This window comes from Garra rufa, chromosome 15 (assembly GCF_049309525.1).
Source record: "Garra rufa chromosome 15, GarRuf1.0, whole genome shotgun sequence".
Classification (NCBI taxonomy): domain Eukaryota; kingdom Metazoa; phylum Chordata; class Actinopteri; order Cypriniformes; family Cyprinidae; genus Garra; species Garra rufa.
Window position 1 is genome coordinate 42958918 of NC_133375.1, and position 21395 is coordinate 42980312.

The following is a 21395-nucleotide window of genomic DNA, read 5'->3' on the forward strand; positions in this document are numbered from 1 at the left end:
GTATGATTGAGTTTATTTCGATTTTTTTTTTTTTGCATTCTCCTTACTTACTTTACACTCTTAAAAATAAAGGCGCTTTAAATGGTTCTTCACAGCAATGCCATAGAAGAACCATTCAGTCAGTGTTTTTTTAAAGAACCATTTTTACCTTTTTATAATCCGAAGAACCTTCTTTCGCCACAAAGAACCTTTTGTGAAACAGAAAGCTTCTTCAGATGTGAAAAGTTCTTTGTGGAACCATTTAGACAAAAAAGGGTAAGGTTAAAAGGTTCTTCTATGGCATCGTGAAGCACCTTTATTTTTAAGAGTGTAGCAGGATGAATTGCACATTTCCTCCTGCATTGCAATGTTGTTTTATACTGCCGCCCATTTCTTTTCAGCCCAGGGTGAAACCCTCTGACTCAGGCTGAAATAAGCATAATGTAACCGCAAACTGAGCTTCAAAAGACTGGAATCAAGGTCTGGCTGAGAATAAATGCATGGCCACACGCCACAACCCCCATCAGGAGCCGCATGCATGCCTGTGTAGTTTTGTTTTAGTGTCAGCGTGAGTGTGTATTGTGTTTGGCTTGCGGTGGCAGTAACGCGTGCCGGTCCTGAGGAGACTCATCCCTCCATTTATCTGCCGTTCAGATGAGAGACTCCCGCTGAAGGACGTTATGGATTATGATAAGAAGCTCGTCTCAAGATGTGCAGATGAGACGAGATGGTGTTCTTGATTCCCCAGGCTTGTGTCCGCCGAGATCCGTCAGTGTTTGTTAATTTACTCTTTCTGCCGTCAATCCGATTGTGTCACAGAAAACATTTTTAAGGCGAGACAGTGCAGGTGAATAGAGTAAAAAATGAACTAATAGTTATCACCTTACTTACCCAGTTGATTGATTACATTGATAATTGCAAACATTTTTTGTATTTCAAGTTTTCTGAAATCTTAGGTTTAAATATGCAAATGAGTTTGTGCTAATTTGCATTAATTTCTTGTACAGAAATCTAAACACTGGATGAAGTCAGTTTTAAAATTCTTGTTTAACTCTTTTTTTGACGTATTAGAGTCAAATGTTTTTGCAGAGGGAACTCATTTTGTCACTCCGTAATTCAGGAAATACTTAAAACAGAAAACTATATATTTTATACATTTTTATATAAAATCAAGCAAATTATATATGAACAAATCCCTGTGTAAAAACCTTCAGAATATAGACAGTGTGGTGTGTGTAAGTGCTGCTGAAGTGGAGATTTACGGCTCAGTGTAGGAGAAAAAACCTTTGGTCTTTAAAAAATATGCATTGTAATTTAAATCTATTGACACAAATAGATAAAGTGCTATAAAAGAAAGACTTAACAGTGTCTTTTTGATGTTTTCTTTCCACTAGTCTGAAAAAACACTTTATGAAACGCCAAAAAGCCCAAAATCTCAAACTTGACATGTGCATGAAATTAATTACAGTTTAACAGATATTCACATAGAAAAGTGTTCTTTGAAATCATGATAATATTTCAGATTTGTACAGATTTTACTGTATTTTTAAACAAATAAATGTTGATAGTAATTAGAAATATTTCTTAAGCAGCAAATCAGTATATTAGAATGATTTCTGAAGGATCGTGTGATACTGAAGACTGCAGTAATGATGCTGAAAATTCAGATTTGATCACAGAAATAAATTACTCTTTAACAGATATTCACATAGAAAAGAGTTCTTTGAAATCATAATGATATTTCAGATTTTTACAGATTTTACTGGATTTTTTTAAACAAATAAATGCAGCTTTGGTGAGCAGAAGAGACTGAATTCAAAGCATTTAAAAATCACACTGGCTACAAACTGTTAAATAGTGGTCTAAACACAAGACTATCTATTGCTTGAAACTCACATGATATTGTAAAATTGTCACTATGTGACAGAATAGAAAATATTCCAAGGACATGAAGAACATGCAGCCGTATTATTATGACGAGGATCCTAGATTGAAGTGTAGAAGCAACTTTCACTCAGAAATTGCTAGAAAACTTCATTGTTAATTGCAAAGTGACACATTAAAATAAGCAATTCATAAATTGCTAAAAACATACTTTGAAACTTTAAAAAATATATATTTTGTGTGTGTGTGTGTTTAGGGACACTAACTGCTAAACTTCTACATTTAATTTAGTTTGAGTCACTTAGAGATTTATGAATCATTTCAGTCGTAGGTGTTTTTGTAAACATTATACTTTTAAGATTTACAGTTAAACTGGGTTTTTAAACAAAAAATGCTCAATCAAAATAAATAAGTGTTTACTTAAAAAATATACACTGCCGCTTAAAAGTTTGGGATCAGAACGATTTTTAATTAAAAAAAAAAGATGTTTCTTCTGCTCATCAAGGCTGCATTTATTTGATCAAAAATACAGAAAAACCTGTAATAATGTGAAATATTATTTCAATTTAAAATAGCTGTTTTCTATGTGAATATATTTTAAACTATAATTTATTTCTGTGATAAAAAGGCTGAATTTACTCCAGTCTACAGTGTCACATGATCCTTCAGAAATCATTTATAATCAGTGCTGCTTAATATCTTGTTGGAACCTGCAATGTTTATTTTATTTTTTTCCAAACAATTCTAAATGTTGAAAAGAACAGCGTTTATTTAAAATAGAAATATTGTGTAACAATATAAACTACCATCTAAAAGTTTGGGGTTCTGCTTTTGAAAGAAATGAATACTTTTAATCACCAAGGATGTGTTAAATTGATATAAAAAAGTTATAGCAAAGACTTGTATTGTTAGAAAAAGCTCATATATATAATAAATAAAACACAAAAAGGATTCAGTATTTTATTTGTTTAGCTGCATTATAAATGACAAAATGAATGAATGAGCGAACAAATACAAAGTTATTAATTCATAAAAAATAAATAAATGCATTAAATAATATAATAATAAAAATACAAAATAATAATTAATTTAATATAATTTAAATAAATAAGCAAATTAGTAATTAATATTCATGCAAGCCACTTGGTCACTATGCAGCTACACAAAAGAATGAATAAATAAATAAATACTGAATACATTAGTATATACTATCACATTTTCAATATTAACTATCTATTGGTTATTAGCCATAACTTGAAAATAATTACCAGGTTATCATTTTGGCCAAAATAAAAATGTACCTTCCTTTTTTAAAAAGCAAAACAAAAATAATAATAACTTAATTGTGATTTCTGCCTTTTTTGTTAGTCATTTTGTTAGTCATGTCATAAGACCAATAACCATAAGAGAAACACTAACTCTGGACCATTGAAATGAAGTTTTGATATATTTACTAAAATTAAGTTTTGATATATTTACGGTAGGAAATTGACAAAATATCTTCATGGGACATCAAGGGATCTTTACTTAATATCCTAATGATAGGATAAAATAAAAATCAATAACTTTGGCTATTGCTACAAATATACCCATGCAACTTAAGACTGGTTTGTCCTCCAGTGATTAAAATTGGCTTAAAACTTCAAGAAAATTGGACTGAATCCCTGTTTTAAAATGAATAGCAGTAGCATTTCCATACTGACCTGTGGTTTTAGTATTTACCAGTTGAATAGTTGAAGGTTAAGGATGCTACTCATCTGAACTAAACTCTGCAGTGCCTTTCTGAATAGGAGTGAATTAGTGAAGGCTGCTTTGTGCAGCGACTGAATTAAACTTCTCATTTCAGAAGCGTTCCTTCATTACCGCGGTAAAGTGAGATGCTGCGGCCATAACGGATGAATCAGTTTGCTGAAGTTGAATCGGTTCGTCTGTGAAGTGATCTACAGAAGCTCAATTAAAGCCGAATCTTTCATGCTGGATCACTTTCTCTCTCAAGCCAGAAATCAATTGCCTTCAGTCCCAGAATGCAGTCAAATTGAAATTAAACGACACACACACACACACACACACACACACACACACACACACACACACACACACACACACACACACACACACACACACACACACACACACACACACACACACACACACACGTGTCTGTCTATTCCAGCATAATTCTCTCTTTGCATATCTAGCGCTTCAGTCGGAGGCTCTTTGTTGTCTGGTGTCACACTTTCATTTATTTAGATGAAATTGTGCATTTTGTCCTGCTGTGAAATAATTTGCCATTTTCAAACACTTTTAAAAGCCATCTCTGCGTGTGTTGCATGTGAATGTGTGAGGAAACTGGCATCAGGTCATATGAAGTTTTTTTTTTTTTTTTTTATCAGTGCATTTATTTGTCAAGGATGCATTAAATTAATCAAAAGTGTCAGGATAGACAAGTTTGGGATCAGTAAGACTTGTAATGTTTTTAAAAAAGTCTCTTATGCTCTTCAAGGCTGCATTTATTTGATCAAAAACATCGAAAAAACAATAATACTGCACAATGTTATTGCAATTTAAAATAATGGCTTCTAGTTTAATATACATTAACATTTAACTTTTTTTTTTTCCTGTTTGCATCAGCCAGTGTCACATGATCCTTTAGAATTCATTATAATATGCTGATTTATTATTAGAATTTTTAGTGTTGGAAAAAGTTGTGCTACCAAATATTTTTTTGGAACCTGTTTTTTTTTTTTTTTTTTTTTCTTCAGGATTCTTTGAAGAATAAAAAGTTAAAAAGAACTGCATTTATTCAAAATATAAATCTTTAAAGTAATATAAGTCTTTGCTATCACTTTTTATTAATTTAACACATCCTTGATGAATAAAAGTAATTTCTTTCAAAAAAATAAATATTAAAACACTAGTGTATGTTGCTAGAAAGATTAGGAAAACTTGATTTTTTTATTTAAATATTGCATTGGAGTACTAAAATGTAACCAAAATTAAAAAAAAAAAGAAATAAAATAAAATAATGCAAAATATAAACATTGTGTGATAATTTTGAACATTTAAAACATTTGAAAATGTTTAATTATTTAAAAGAGTAATCTAAAATATATTTAAGTTGTAGTATTAAACTCACAAAACTAAAAGTGAAATAAAAATAATTTAAAGCTAAATAGAAATAAAAAGTACATAAAATTTACTCAACCTAAAAATACTAAATTGCTAAAGGTAAATATATATATATATATAATTACATTTTTTTCTGTATTTTTGATCAAATACATGCTGCTTCGATGAGAAGTGTATAATGGTAGTGTAACAAAAAAAAAAAAAAATGTTCTATTTATCTGTGCATCCTGAAAAATTAAATGTATGACTGTTTCCACTAAAATAAATAGGCAGCACAACTGTTTTAAACATTTGTTAATAATCAGAAATGTTTCTTGATCAGTATATTAGAATGATTTCTGAAGGATCATGTGACACTAAAGACTGCAGTAATGATGCTGACAATTCAGCTTTGATCACAGAAATAAATTACATTTGAACAGATACTCACAAAGAAAAGGCTTCTTTGAAATCATAATACTATTTCACATTTTTACCAATTTTACAGTATTTTTAATCAAATAAAGGCAGCTTTGGAGAGCAGAAGTGACTAAATTCAAACATTTAAAAATCACACTGGTTCATACAAACTTTTAAATAAAATATATTGACCTTAAAATACGATATTGCAAAGATTGTCTGATAAATGAATAAATGTAAATGATCCATTTTAAGACGTTTGAGACCATTTTCTCTTGAAAGATGATCATCGTTTGTCCTTCTCCACATTGTTCCCTTCTGTTCAATTGAGTCATCCTTTGGGTCGAAGTGTTGCGTGTAAATATTTGCGGTTTGTCTGTAATCCATTGAACTCTCTTCAGACGCATACAGAGCCGTTGTGAGCTGAATACAGATGGAAAGACGTCTCGTTTTCAAGGACACTGTTGCGTAGACGACCTCAGCTGACCTCAGGTCAGTTATGATGGTAACCCGGCAGCTGGTTTTGCTTAATGAAGTCTGGATCAGATGCAACTCGTGTGTAATGGTGCTGAAGTTTGAAGCCTTAAAATGGTGAAGAACATGTTGAGCAGTCATTGCATCTCAAATTCACCTCTCCTTACAGAAAACCATGATTGAAATTGCTGTCACAGACACATTATGTAGGAACAGAAGTGTATTGTCTGAACAGAACTGAAGGCTGTTTTGTGCCTGTTTTTAAGACTGGTTCAGGATGTGTGAGATGGTCTCCAGGTATCTCAGAATCTCAGATGTCATTTACTTGAACAATGTGAGAAACAGAACACTTAGAAAGAGACTTCAGTGTAATTACCAATGATTGCAATCACCAGCAGCACTGTGTGTGTGTGTGTGTGTGTGTGTGTGTGTGTGTGTGTGTGTGTGTGTGTGTGTGCTTGCACCTCGCTTAGGTGTGATTATCACAATCATTATTGTAATTAGTATTACTGCTATTTACACTCCTGCAATTAACACTATTCAATGGCTTTGCTAATGCGTGTGATTCGTTCTGCTGTGTATTATTAACTGAAAAGAGTTTTTTTTTTTTGGCTGGTATATTCACTTTGCAGTCGTTTACTTTTGTGTAAAATATGAGGGAAGTGAAACGGTGAGAGTTTGAGAGATTTCCCTTCTGTGTTCCAGTCATCATGTAGAACAAATCTGAGCAAAGCGAGCTGGAATTGAAAAGCTCTGCCTCGCGTCGGGCTGGAATTAGTTTATTAGCATCTTAGAAAATCGACTTTTAAATCCATTTTTGGTGGGAAATGACTTTCCGGGGAAAAGATACTTTATACGCTTTTGATGATAAGTCAGACGGCGGGTTTCGGCGCGCTTTGGGACGCATCTGTTCAAAATAGGCGCTTATTTTCAATTGTGCAATAAAAGCATCTTTTCCTCCAAATTAGACACAATTTAGAGCAGACCCCTGGCTGGATGTTTGGTCTAAGAGACGGGCGTCTCTTGAGTCTAAAGCTGAACACAAACCTGGAAACAGCTCTGATGAGTCACTGTGTCCTTACAACACCTTACAGAACCACAATACTCTAGCAACCACCCAGAAGACCATAGCAACTGCATAACACCACTCTGAAAACCCTATAGAACATAATAGCAGCTGCTTAGTAACACCCTGGCAACCAACCAGAACACCATAACAACTGCACAGCAACGCCATGGAAACCATCCAGAACACTCTATTGACCATATCGAAACATATACTGGTAATCTCCCACAGCACCATAGCAACACCCTAGCAACCACCACCCAGCAGACCATAGCAACCGATTTGTAATACTCTAGCAACCACCCACAACACCAAAGCAACTGCACATCAACACCTTAAAACCACCCACACCATCCCTTATAGGCTGATAGCATCACCTGAAAATCACCGGCAACACCATAGCAATTCCGTGGCAACGCCTTATCAATTGTATAGCAACACCCGGGCAATCACCCACAACACCATAGCAACACTTTTGCAACCACCACCCAGAAGACCATAACAACTGCTTAGTAACACCTAGGCAACCACCAGAACACCATGTCAGCCTTATAGCAACACCTAACAATCACTGACAATACTATAGCAACACCTTAGCCACCACCACCACCCAGAAGACCATAGCAACCGCTTGGTAGTGCCCTGGCAACCACCCAAAACATCATAGAAACTGCACAGCAACACCCTGGAAACCATCCACAAGACCTTATCAGACTTTTAGAAACACCTGACAATACTGTAGCAACACCCTAGCAATCACCCACAATACCATAGCATTGACATAGCAACCACCACCCAGAAGACCATAGCAGTTGCTTAGTAATGCCCTGAAAACCACCCAAAACACCATAGCAACTGTACAGCAACACCCTGGAAACCACTCGAAAACACTCTGCTAATCACCCAAGACACCATAGCAACACCCTAGCAACCCCCACCCAGAAGACCATAGCAACCACTTAGTAATGCCCTGGTAACTGTCCAGAACACAATGACAACAGAATAGTAACACTCTAAAAACCACTCACATCACCCTTTTATAGCAACACCCTGGAAATCACCCAAGACGCCATAACAGCACCCTAGCAACCAACAACCAGATGACCATAGCAACCGCTTGGTAACACCCTGGCAACCACCCAGAACACTAAAGCAACTGCACAGTAACACCTTGGAAACCACCCGCAAAACCACAGGAACACCCTTGCAACCAACACCCAGAAGGCCATAGCAACACCCCAGCAACCACCAACCACAAGACCATAGAAGCCACTTAGTAATGCCCTGGCAACCACCCAGAACAACTATAGCAACTGCATAGTAACACTTTGGAAACCACTTACAACACCCTATCAGCCTTATAGCAACACCTAACAATCACCGACAACACCATAGCAACACCCTAGCAACCAACAGCCAGAAGCCCACAGCAACTGCTTAGTAACACCCTGGCAACCACCCAAAACACCATAGAAACTGCATTCAACACCTTTGAAACCACTCACAACACCCATAATAGCAACGCCTTATAGCAACACTGTAGCAGCAACATAGCAACCACATAGCAACCCCCAGAACATCCCAGAATGAATGATGATTGTCAGTGTGAGTTTAAATGAATTATATGAACACATCATGTTAAAATAGTCCTTCGTTTAGGTTCACATTTTCTCATGTATCGGTGTTACTGTAACCTTATGAATGTTTTCTAATGACAGCTGTATGAATTTCTCTGAATGGTTCTCTTTCTGGCCTGTATAAGGTGATGTAAGGGTTCAGGACAGACTCATGCAGGTAGAAACAACAGCGTTCCTGTTCAGCACATTTCAGGGTTTTTACAGTGGTGACGCACGTCATTCTGCACGTTGGCTGCGATATTTATATTTTGGCTGAAACAAGATTTTATTGCCCATAAAAACGCAAGCTTTCATTGGACAACAAATCAGAGTTTTTCAGGCGTCTCGTATGCTATTAATGACGGCGGATGTTTTAGAGAGAAACTGTAAGCGATATTAAATAAACGAATGTAAGCCAAATACACTCTGGAATCAAATGGACTTTATGGTCACTGGAAAAAGACAAACATTGCATGTATTTTGCCCTCATGGTATATTTTTCTTAGCAAGGAGTATTTCGTTTTTCTTCTGAAGAGACGCCATGTATGTGTAATGACCCGTCACTACTGGCCTTTATTTCTAGTTGACTTTGAATTAGTGATGCCTTCACCAGTTTTAGGATTTTTGTTATGTTATTTTTATTGATTGATTGGTTTCGGGTTTTAGGCTTTAGGCTTCAGTTCAGGTTTATTTTTGTTTTATGATTTTATTTTTAATATATATATATATAGTTTAGTTTAGGTAGAAACGTGTGCAGAGCTGCGTGTTTACGGATTACTTACAAATTGTAATATATTACTGATACCAAATTACATGACAAAAATTGTAGTCAATAGCATAATGCATTACATTAAACATTTTAGGTAATATAGTCAGATTACTTTTAGATTATTTTTGACCTAACTCGTTTATCACATTGATTTAAACAAGATAATCTTGTACCATAATGGTGTAAAAATACAAAGAGTGAGCAAATATATTAATTTCAATGAAGTGCATTAACCATTATGTTACATCAAGGTTTCCCAAACTGGGGCCAAAATAAAAGTCAACATTCATAAATGTTAGTATTGTAAGATGGACAAAAATAATGATAACAATCATTCCAACAGCTCTATTAATACATTTATTCTAACATTCTCCTTTGCTCAGCAAGGCTGCATTTATTTGTACATTAAAAACACATGCCTGATTCAAGAAGGGGGTCTTAAAATGGCCAAAGAATATTATTTCACAATTTTTTTTAAATTTAAGTTAAACTGTGCTTTGTTTAATGTCTAATTGAATGTTAAAAATGTTCAGTGTTAAATTAATATTTTTAAATTGTTGATTTGTAATTGATTTTTTCTTTGAAAAGCAAGACAAAACTGTAAAAAAAACAATTGTTGTCTATTTAATTTATGCAAAATACATGCGGGAAAAACACGAAAAACCGTGCCTTCGATCCACTGTGTAATTTTGTTCGGCTTTGGCCAAGAATTTTCAGTTTAGTGCTTCCCTAGTTAAAACATTTCTTAAACTGTGAATGATTTTTGTAAATCATCCATTGGTCAAATGCTGTGTCGCCATGTGTGAATGTCCACAAAACTGGACTTTCTGAGTGTATATAAGCGGCAGACTATTTTAGAAAGGATTTTAAAAAGAGGAACTACTAGAGAGAATCAATAAATAATGAAAAACGTATTGCTTTTGTGTAAAAAATACGTAAACATGCAATCAATAAAAAAGTAACTGTAGTCTGATTACGAGTATTTTAATATGCAACCTACTCTAATTACAAGTACTTCATTTTTTACTTACTAACTAAACTAAAAACTAACAGAAAGCTAAAAAGAAATAAAAAAATATAAAATAAAATCAAAAAAGCTAAATCAAAATATTAAAATGACTAAAAACTACAATTCTGAAGTACTAAAATAACTAGGTAAAAAGGACAAAAATGCAACAAAATTACTGAAACTTTGAGTAAAAATAAAATGAAACAAGAAAATATAAAAATAACATCAGTGACATCAGTCATATCTATCAGTGATACTAAAATAACAGAAACAAAGATATTACATTTACTAAAATTTAAATGAAAACAAAATTTATAAAAAATCATTCTAATTATTTACAAAAACTATCAGTGATACTAAAATATTTATACACTAAAAAAAGAATACAAAATAACTAATTACAAGTACTTAATCTTTGTAATCTGATTACGTAATCCAGCAGTGTGTGTGTTAGAGAGAGAATTTTGTATTTTTTTGTTTTTATTTATTTTTTTATTTTTTGGTGTGGGTTTTGGTTAGAGGATTTTAGTTGTATTTATTTTTTCCATCTATTTATTTATTTTTAATGTATTTATCTAGTTTAGTTATCAGTGCTTCATCCATGTGTGTGTGTGTATCTGAACTCATCTTGTCTGACTCCTGTTTATGTAAATCACATCTACGCTCATTTATATTCAGCGCTGTGACATCATCATCATCATCATAATCTTCATCATCACTGTCCGTCTGTTCCACCTTGACTCGTGTTTAGTCATTGAACGGCTGTGCATTATAATCTGTTGTTAACTCACAGACTGTGTGTTTTGTTTTTATCATGATTGAGGCGGATCAAGTGGGCGGGTCACTGGCTGACTGCTCGTGATGTCATATTGAACTGTGAGGCTCATGAATATTAATTAGGTCACACTGACATTGCTAGAGAACTTTACTGGACTGTCCATTATAATGACTTAATTAATATTCATGAGCCAAGTCGTAGGCTGTGTAAATACATTTGTTGTCTTCAGTACACCAGACTAACTTTGTGATTCATTCAATTTTTATTGAACTTTTCACTTTAGTATTGTATTGTATGAGCGGAAGAAGCAGAACTTTATTCTTTAAACATTGTGACGCTAATAATAATCATGTAGTTCGTGATCTTCATAATGACTGAGGTGGAGATGTTTTTCTCTCAGACGTATATAAATACACAGAGACATGGGTTTCTTTAGTATGTCGTATTTCAGGCCACTAACTAGTGTGCAGCGGTTTGTGTGTCTGTCTGAGGTCAAGTGATCATGTTTTTATAAGCCCACCTCAATCATTTTAAAGACCCTCAATGCATCATTATTTCAATTCATGTGGTTATTTTTTACGTCTGTCTGCTGACATGTTTGGATAGGTGTGCATGGGAAACAGACAAGGGAAATATTGACTGTGTTTTGATAAATGGCTGGTAAAATCCTTCCCTTCTTCAAAGCTGACAGTTTTATCAGATCAATTGTGTGTTTAGTAGTTGGTTTGTTTTGTTTATGTGCTGTAGATTCAGAAACATGAGTAAGTTTGGATTATGTCTGTTTTTATGTCTGTTCTTTAAATCTTTGCAACATGATCTGTAATGCAATTACTAATATAAGTAGATTGCGTGAATTGATGATTTTGGCATCAAACAAAGTATATTAATGGATTCTGGTGGTGAGATGCACAGAAATGTTTACGTCTTTTAATTTCTTTGCTGTTCTATGGAAAATCTTCTATGGAAAACTGATTTGTAGTAATTATGTCAGCACATTTGATCACAATAATTTATAAAAATGTAAAATAGCATTTTTGTTACTTAAAGTAAAATAACTAACTAAATTAACTGAAATAAAATGAAATATTTTAAAAAGCATTACATTATTTCAGCTAGTAATAAATAATGTAATGCTTTTTAAAAATATATTTTAAAAAGTGAGCTGAATCGAATGATTTGCAAACCCCAAACGAAGTCGCGAACTACGTCAAATGATTCGCGAACTGAATGAAATTATTCGCCAGCCCCAAACAAAGTCGCGAACTGAGTCAAATGATTCGCGAACTGAATGAAATTATTCGCCAGCCCCAAACAAAGTCGCGAACTGAGTCAAATGATTCGCGAACTGAATGAAATGATTCGCCAGCCCCAAACGAAGTCGTGAACTGAATCAAATGATTCGCGAACTGAATGAAATGATTCGCCAGCCCCAAACGAAGTCGTGAACTGAATCAAATGATTCGCGAACCCTAAATGAAGTTGCGAACTGAGTCAAATGATTCGCGAGCCCCAAACATAGTCGCAAACTGAATCAAATGATTCGCGAGCCCCAAACGAAGTCGCGAACTGAATCAAATGATTCGCCAGCCCCAAACGTAGTCGCGAACTGAGTCAAATGATTCGCAAACTGAATCAAATGATTCGCAAGCCCCAAACGAAGTTGCGAACTGAGTCAAATGATTCGCAAACTGAATCAAATGATTCGTGAGCCCCAAACGTAGTCGCGAACTGAGTCAAATGATTCGCAAGCCCCAAACGAAGTCGCGAACTGAATCAAATGATTTGCGAGCCCCAAACGAAGTTGCGAACTGAGTCAAATGATTCGCAAACTGAATCAAATGATTTGCGAGCCCCAAACGAAGTTGCGAACTGAGTCAAATGATTCGCAAACTGAATCAAATGATTCGCGAGTCCCAAACGTAGTCGCAAACTGAATCAAATGATTTGTGTGCCCCAAACGAAGGTGCAAACTGAATCAAATGATTTGTAAGCCCGCACAGAAGTCACAAACTGAATCAAATGATTCGCGAGCCCCAAACGAAGTCACGAACTGAGTCAAAAGTTTCCAAACTGAATCTAATGATTCGCGAGCTCCAAATGATTTGCGAACTGAATCAAATGATTCGCGAACTGAATCAAATGATTCGCGAACGGAATCAAAATGATTTGCGAGCCCCAAACAAAGTCACAAAATGAATCAAATGATTTGTGAGCCCCAAACGAAGGTGCAAACTGAATCAAATGATTTGTAAGCCCGCCCCAAAGTCGCAAACTCAATAAAATGATTTGTGACCCCCAAACGTAGTCGCAAACTCAATCAAATGATTCGCGAGCCCGCACAGAAGTCGCAAACTCAATAAAATGATTTGTGAGCCCCAAACGTAGTCGCAAACTCAATCAAATGATTCGCGAGCCCGCACAGAAGTCGCAAACTCAATAAAATGATTTGTGAGCCCCAAACGTAGTCGCAAACTCAATCAAATGATTCGCGAGCCCGCACAGAAGTCGCAAACTGAATCAAATGATTCGCGAGCCCCAAACGAAGTCACAAACTGAGTCAAAAGATTCCAAACTGAATCTAATGATTCGCGAGCTCCAAATGATTTGCGAACTGAATCAAATGATTTGCGAACTGAATCAAATGATTTGCGAACTGAATCAAATAATTCGCAAACTGAATCAAATGATTCGCGAACGGAATCAAAATGATTTGCGAGCCCCAAACAAAGTCACAAAATGAATCAAATGATTCGTGAGCCCCAAACAAAGTCGCGAACTGAGTCAAATGATTCGCGAACTGAATCAAATGATTCGCGAGCCCCAAACGAAGTCGCGAACTGAGTCAAATGATTTGCGAGCCCCAAACGAAGTCGCGAACTGAATCAAATGATTTGTGAGCCCCAAACGAAGTCGCGAACTGAGTCAAATGATTCGCGAACTGAATCAAATGATTTGCAAGCCCGCACCAAAGTCGCGAACTCAATCAAATGATTTGCGAGCCCCAAATAAGTTATTTTCTTAATAATAAGAAAATATAAAAATTAAATCAGTTATTCCAAATATGAATAAAAACTATAATAGTATATCAGTAACAGTAAAATAACACTACACTAAAATAAAAAAAATACCACATAACAAAATAAAATGGACAAAAACACCATTTCTAATACATTTACAGAAATTAAAATGAAAATATAATAAATAAGACAATCTAAAAATAAAATCAATAATTCAAAATATGAATAAAAGCTATGATAGTATATCAGTAAAATTAACATAAGACTGTGTGAAGTTTGTGTTTGGAATGCCGTATGTCAGCGCTGTAGACAATGGGATCATTGAGATTATATTCTCTAATCCTTTAAATCCTTTATGTTGAGCAGCAGAGGAAACTACAGAGAGCATTAAAGCGTCTCCATCTGGATTATCCATCATGTGTGGGTTAGGGATGCTCATTTCGGTTAATTTTCCTGACCGACAACCGCTGCTCGTTATCCGATCATTAACCGTTAACTGATAAAATTAGAATAATAAATTCGTTTAAAATAAAAATAGAATGCACGAGTATCTGTGATGATACATAAAAATACAAGCAAATGTTTTATTTTAACGTGCAAACAGCAGCATACAGAGCAACAACAAAAACTGCATTCATATACTCAAATTATCACGCATGAGCAGCGCTTCTGAGAACAGAGAAAATAAGAATGAATAAAAAAAATAATATAAAAAGGCCTACACTAAATATGTGTAAATTAAATAACTACCTAATTAAGATGACAAAACTAAAACACACTGAATCCTTATATGCGCTTTGAAGAAAGGTACCGGTCTTGTTCTTCTCGTCGGACATAAAGACATATAGCGGACCAGCCTATACCTCAGTTTTTAACATGTGGACATGCTGTACAGATAGACTGGGACGCTGTCTGTTAACGCTTAGATCCGTGACAAAAACACTTCACAAAAATCCTTTCAATTTGCGGTTCGGGTCTTTTCAACCACTAGTCATATGTGGAGAAACGTGTTTTCACAGTGTTCAATAGCCAATCACAGACATTTCTGTTGATTACAATAGCAATGGCCATTCAGAGGCGGCTGGCCATTCAGAGGCGGCTATGTTACGATCCTCTCACCACTCAAAGTGCCGGTTTCAATTCTGCTGAATTCTATACCTCCACGAGCTCTCTCATAAAAACAAAGTGTAGACATGATGTAAATAAGAGATTCATTTACAGAGTAAAGGTTATTTTATTTCTTTTTATTAACTTTGTGAGATTGCGATTAACTACAGTAATGTATGAGAGCTTTCCAGTGCTTGTAAGGGAAGCGCGCAGTTTTTAGACTATAATTTAATTCAGAATTTGAATACATTTATTCATGGATTCACTCTCTGATAACCCAATATCGCCATTGCCATCATGTTGCATAGGCTACTTACACGAGTTACACAAACTAAGAAAAGTTAAAGCAGGTGCTTACTCAGCAAAATATGTCTTAACAGCCGCACTGCACGTGTCCACACGCTTCCGCGAGTAAACATTATTTTTTCTTTCACCATGCAGCAAACGTAAAAATTATAATATATTATTATTATATATATTTTTTAAACCGTTTAACTGATAGTAATAATCGGTTAAAATTCTTACTGACGGTTAACGGTTAAACGGTCAATATGAGCATCCCTAGTGTGGGTGATTCATGATCCTACGGATGTGCGTTTGCGTTTAGAGTCAGATCATCATATCTGAAGATGATAACGCAACAGTAAGCTACTAACCATGATGATTAAGTGTTTTCATGAGTAAACAGATTTAGTGTGATGTGAGATTTAGATTCCTTCTGCTAAGGAGCAAAAAGAACATGGTTATTCAGCGCTTTTTGTTTGCTTGTTAGTTTCATGTAACAAAATAGTGATTATTAATTGACTAGGCGCAGTAGGATTGTATGAGCACTATCGTTTAGCTGTGATTTGTTTGAGTTTCCAGTGGATTTCGGAGGTTGTTCAGGTTCAGGATTGTTAGTGTGAGCTCAGGGAATGTGTCAGTGAGTTTCGGCGTGTAATTAGTCCACTGTCATTCCAGTGGAAAAGCTCTTTTAAACCCGTGGATTGAGCAGACGGATCACTTAGACGTGTTCTCCGTCGGGTCAGAGTTTAGTGGGTGTTGAGCAGTGAATGTGACTGTGTTTGACCACCCGCCGATCACAGCCACTCTGACAGCTCCAGTTATTAAGAGCCACTTACTGAAAGTGTTATTGTGGATGGATGAGTGTTGGCAGAAGTAGTCTTCAGATCTTAGTGAGGAGGTTTAATATAAGGTCATAGCAACTGATGTTCAAGGTAGGAACAAAATAGGTTGGTTTATTTATTTGTTTATGTGTTAGTAAAATCTCTGGAGCACAAGAATGGTTTTGACATTTTTGAATGACTGTTACTTAAATTTGAAAGAGTTGAAAAAAATGTTTAAATCAGGTAAACACTTGATGGATGAGTGGATGGATGGATGGAAGATTGGATGATTACATTTATGGATGGATGATCAAATGGATGGATGGGTGGATGCATGATTGGATGATTGGGTGGTTGGATAATTTGATGGATAGATGTTTGAATTTATGAATGGATGTTTGGACGGATGTTGGATGACTGATTGGGTGGGTGGATGATTGGATAGATAAATAGTTGTTTGGATTCATGAATAGATGGGTACATGGATGATTGTATATTTAGGTGGTTGATGATTGGATGGATAGATGGATGATGATTGGGTGGTTGAATAACTGGATGGATGGATGTTTGGATTTATGGATGAATGATTGGATGTATGGTTGGATGTTGGATGGATAATTAGATGGATGGATGAATGGGTGGTTGGATGGATGGATAGATGATTGGGTGGGTGGTTGGATGGAAGATTGGGTGGTTGGATGATTGGTTGTATGGATGTTGGATGGATGTTAGATGGATGCTGAATGGATGATTGGGTGGTTGGATGATTGATTGGATGGATGGATGGATTGATGATTTTATGGTACGATGATTTGATACATGGATGGATGTTGGATAGATGGATGATTGGTTGGTTGGTTGGATGGATGGATGGGTGGATGAATGATTGGATGGATGGATGGATTTTAGATGGTTGGATAATGGGATGGATGGATGATTGAATGGATGGATAGATGATGGATGGATGGATGATTGGTTGGTTGGTTGGTTGGTTGGTTGGTTGATTGGATGGATGGATTTTAGATGGTTGGATAATTGGATGGACAGATGATGGATGGTTAGTTGGATGGTTGGATGGATGATTGGATGAATGGATGGATGGATGGATGATAGATAATGGATGGATGATTGGTTGATTGGATGAATGGATGGATGGATGATTGGTTGGTTGGTTGGTTGGTGGGATGGATGGATGGATAGATGGATGGATGGATGGATGGATGGATGGATAGATAGATAATGGATGATTGGTTGGTTGGTTGATTGGATGATTGGATGGATGGATTTTAGATGGTTGGATAATTGGATGGACAGATGATGGATGGATGGTTAGTTGGTTGGATGAATGGATGATTGGGTGGGTGATTGGATGGATGTTGGATAGATGATGGATGCTGAATGGATGTTGGATGGATGGATGGATGAATGGATGGATGATTGGCTGGTTGAATGGATGGATGGATGATGAATGGGTGAATGAATGATTTTTTTGGATGAATGGATGGATGGATGGAAAATTGGGTGGTTGATTAATTGTCTGAATGGATGATGGGTGGATAATTGGTTGGATTAAAGATTGGATGGATATATATTTTACTTTTGTAGATGAGGATGCATTACTTAATTTCACAGAATGCATCACCTGTGTTAAATTTGTAAAAAATTGTAGTTCTTATAAATTCCTTTTCCTGTCATTCCCATTGAAATTACAACTCAACTTCTGGTGTGTTGTCCAATTCAATTCAAATTCACACTGATGAACTAAAACGGAGATTCTTCAATTCTGAATTTTAAACACTATTTCAGACTTCTAAGGTTTTCTATAATTATGTTTTAACTGTTACAGACCAACTCTAACCCTACTGAAAAGGTTTGTATTTTTAAAAAAAGACAGATTGTTTACTTTATTTACAGTATATATATATTTTTTACTTTGAGAATGTCCACTGATGTCCCCAAAGTATGGCTAAGTATGTACCAGTGATTGAATTATTGATCGTGTGTGCAGTCATGTGTTCACAGTGTGGTTAAATCTCTAGTGTGTTCGGTCAGTCTGAAGGCGAGATGCTGAATAATTGAGTGAGTGTGTAAATGCCGTGGGCACTCGCATCTCTGTGTTTGTTCAAGTTTGTGTCTGTAAGGGTTTCGGTTTGATTCGTTCATCTCATCGTAGAGTATCAGCTGTGTTTTAACCAACAGCAGCAGGACTAGGATTCCAGGATTCCCAGCGGTCAGTAGTTTGACCCATAATAACCCATTATGCTGCCTGCTGTAGATGTGCTCAATAACACAGATACAGTTTATAGTATCAGAGCATCTGAGATATATCATCTGAGAGCTTCTATCTGTGATTTTTATTACTGTGCAGCGGTCAGTTATTAAAGACCCATCCACATTCACAGCAGGATAAAAACGCTCAGATCTCTGAGAGGAACATGAGCCGTTATGAGACTTACACATATGTTTTTGCTGCTGTTTGTTCATTACATCAGTGTTTTTCGAGGTTCCTGTGAGTGAATCTCCTCAGGTTTTCTCTGTGTTTCCGTCGTCTTTAGTGGGTGGAGATGGATGAGGGATGGAAGGAAATTTTCTCTGATCCTGAGCACAGGAAATGGGTTTCACAGCTACAGGAAAACAGAGCAACTGGACATTGCGTTTTTATGAATCTTTGGATCTTGAAAAATGTATGATGGTTTCCACAAAAGTGTTTTTAACATTGAATCAGCATATTAGAATGATTTCTGAAGGATCATGTGACACTGAAGACTGCAGTAATGATGCTGAAAACTCAGCTTTGATCACAGAAATAAATTACAGTTTAACAGATATTCACATAGAAAACATCAGACTTATGATTTTCCTAAAAATGATGATTAAAACTGGGAAAAATCCCATAGACTTACATTGAGGCAATGTTCAAATGAGGCAACAGTATTCAAACTCCAACTGTCAAAATTCAAATTTAAACTGCCAGAATCCCTCGAGACTAAATCAAGCTTCTGTGCACTATTTCTAATCCATTCAAATTTCAATTCGATCTAATATTTCTAATCTATTTAACTATCTAGCCCAGGCTAGCAACTACAATCATGCTAGTAACTTGTTAATCATGCTAGCAACATGCTAGAAACATGCTAGTAACTCGTCAGTAATGCTAATGTCCTGCTAGTAACTTGCTAATTATGTTAGCAACATGCTAGAAGATTGCTAATCATGTTAGAAACATGCTAGTGATTTGTCAGTCATGCTAATGTCCTGCTAGTAACTTGTTAATCATGCTAGTAACATGTTAATCATGCTAGCAACATGTTAGAAGCTTGCTAATCATGCTAGAAGCATGCTAGTAACTTGCTAATCATACTAGAAACATGCTAGTAACTTGTCAATCATTCTAATGTCCTGCTAGTAACTTGTTAATCATGCTAATAACATGTTAATCATGGCAGAAACATGCTAGTAACTTGTCAGTCATGCTAATGTTCTGCTAGTAACTTGCTAATCATGCTATTAACAGGTTAATCATGCTAGAAACATGCTAGTAACTTGTCAGTCATGCTAATGTCCTGCTAGTAACTTGCTAATCATGCTAGTAACATGTTAATCATGCTAGCAACATGCTAGAAGCTTGCTAATCATGCTAGAAACATGCTAGTAACTTGTCAGCCATGCTAATGTCCTGCTAGCAACTTGCTATTCATGCTTGACATGATCGGTCATGCTAATGACATGTAAATAATGTGTTAATAATGCTAGAAACATGCTAGAAACTTGCTAATCATGCTAGAAACATGCTTGCAACTTGTTATTTAGGCTAGAAACATGTTAGAAACACGCTAGCAACTTGCTTATCATGCTAGAAACATGCTAGGGACGTGTCTGTCATGCTAATGATGTAAATAAAGTGCTAATAATGCTAGAAACATGCTAGCAACTTGTTAATCAAGTTAGAAACATGCTAGCAACTTGTTAATCAAGTTAGAAACATGCTAGCAACTTGCTAATCATGTTAAAAACATGCTAATGACATGCTAGTAACTTGCTAATCATGCTAGAAACATGCTAATAACTTGCTAATCATGTTGGAACAGCTAGAAAAATGTTAGAATCATGCTAACTTCATTCTAATCATGCTAGCAACATGTTAATCATCTAATCTATCTATATTAAGTTCAAAACTTTAATCTTTTGCAGCTGCTTTAAACTTTCAAGCTAGGCTAAGTTTTGTCATTGTTCTGTAAATAACTTAATAGATGGATAATAAATAACTAGCTCTAAAAGGGATATTTTAACCAAAAATGGTTCTTCTGTCATCATTTGCGCAGTCAAAACATGTATGACTTTCAAAGTCTTATGTGTAAGAAATTATTTAAAAAAAAACATTTCAGTCTTTGTCCTTAAAATGAAACTCGTTTATACCTTAATGTTCTTCAAAACATTGACACAAAAGAAAATCAGTCCTACAGGTTTTCAGCAAAACTAGCATAAGTCTATTTTTAATAAAGTTTTTTGGGTGAGCTGGCCCTTTAATATCTGGTCTTTTTCTGGACTGATAGATATTTCAAGCATATGTTGACCAAACGTTTGCTCTTGATGTAAATATAACAGTATGTGATGTGATTTGATGACCTGTAGAAGTGTAAAACGCATCCAGGTTTCTACATTGGGCAGGTTTGTGATCATAGTGATCTGAATCCTGGGAGGCACATGGAAGCGTTTATCGTGGCGAACAGCGCTTCACGCCGCGTGTCAGACACTTGGTGGGAATTTTGTCGCTTTCTGGAAAGTTGCAGATCTCAGGGCGCCGTTGCATGTCACGAATGACGGATTGGTCTTGCTGGTGCATAGCGAATATTTCTCGTTCTGTTCTGTTGCCAGGAAAAGATCCGTCCTGCCAAAGACGCCGCATTACAGTGATTCAGTCCTGCGCTGGATTCATGCTCTCGTGTGAGGTTTCCTCAGGTGCACTTGTGCTTTTACATAAAGTCATGATGTTAATGTTTAAAATCTCAACATTTGCATCTCTTATAGTCACATTTAGCAATTTTGCAACAATCAATAGATT